The following is a 636-nucleotide window of genomic DNA, read 5'->3' on the forward strand; positions in this document are numbered from 1 at the left end:
CAGCATCTGACCCTTAATAGCTCTGTGCCTTTGGAAAAGTTACTTAACCTCTCACTCCACTAATATATGAAACGGAGGTAACAGAAATCCAGTATTGGCACTGGAGAGATCAGAGGTGTTGCGGAGGACATGCTACTTGAGTAGGAGATTGAAGTCGTATGTGATAGACTGGAAATTCTTACAGGATAGAAAAAGATTTCTCTATTAGACAAATATTCATGTTTTAAAAGCTTTTAGTGTATTCTATTACCTTTGACTTAAATACATCAGAAAGATTTTTATCTAATAAATACAGATTCATATGTTTAAATATCAGCTTATAAACAAAGAAAGAAGCTATATATTGTAATTATCTCAGCTGTGGCTGGGGGCACTGGCTCACGCCTGTAATTGTAGCACTTTTGGAGGCTGAGGCAGAAGGATCCCTTGAGGTCAGGAGTTCAAGAACAGCCTGAGCAACACAGGGAGACCCTGTCTCTACAGATAATTTAAAAAATTAGCTGGGCTTGGCAGTACATGCCTGTGGTCTCCCAGCTACTTGGGAGGCTGAGGCAGGAGGATCACTAGAGCCTGGGAGGTGGAGGTGACAGTGAGCTGGGATCATGCCACTGCATTCCAGCCTGGGTGACAGAGCAA

General features: G+C 42.5%; 1 protein-coding gene across 1 annotated transcript in view; it reads right to left on the bottom strand.

Annotated features, from left to right (window-relative positions):
- Positions 1-636, bottom strand: part of LOC116480996 (amyloid beta A4 precursor protein-binding family B member 1-interacting protein-like) — a 12,119-nt gene that overhangs the window by 8,287 nt on the left and 3,196 nt on the right. The window lies entirely within an intron of this gene.

Source organism: Hylobates moloch, unplaced genomic scaffold, assembly GCF_009828535.3.
Source record: "Hylobates moloch isolate HMO894 unplaced genomic scaffold, HMol_V3 SCAFFOLD_3, whole genome shotgun sequence".
NCBI classification, from domain to species: Eukaryota; Metazoa; Chordata; class Mammalia; order Primates; family Hylobatidae; genus Hylobates; species Hylobates moloch.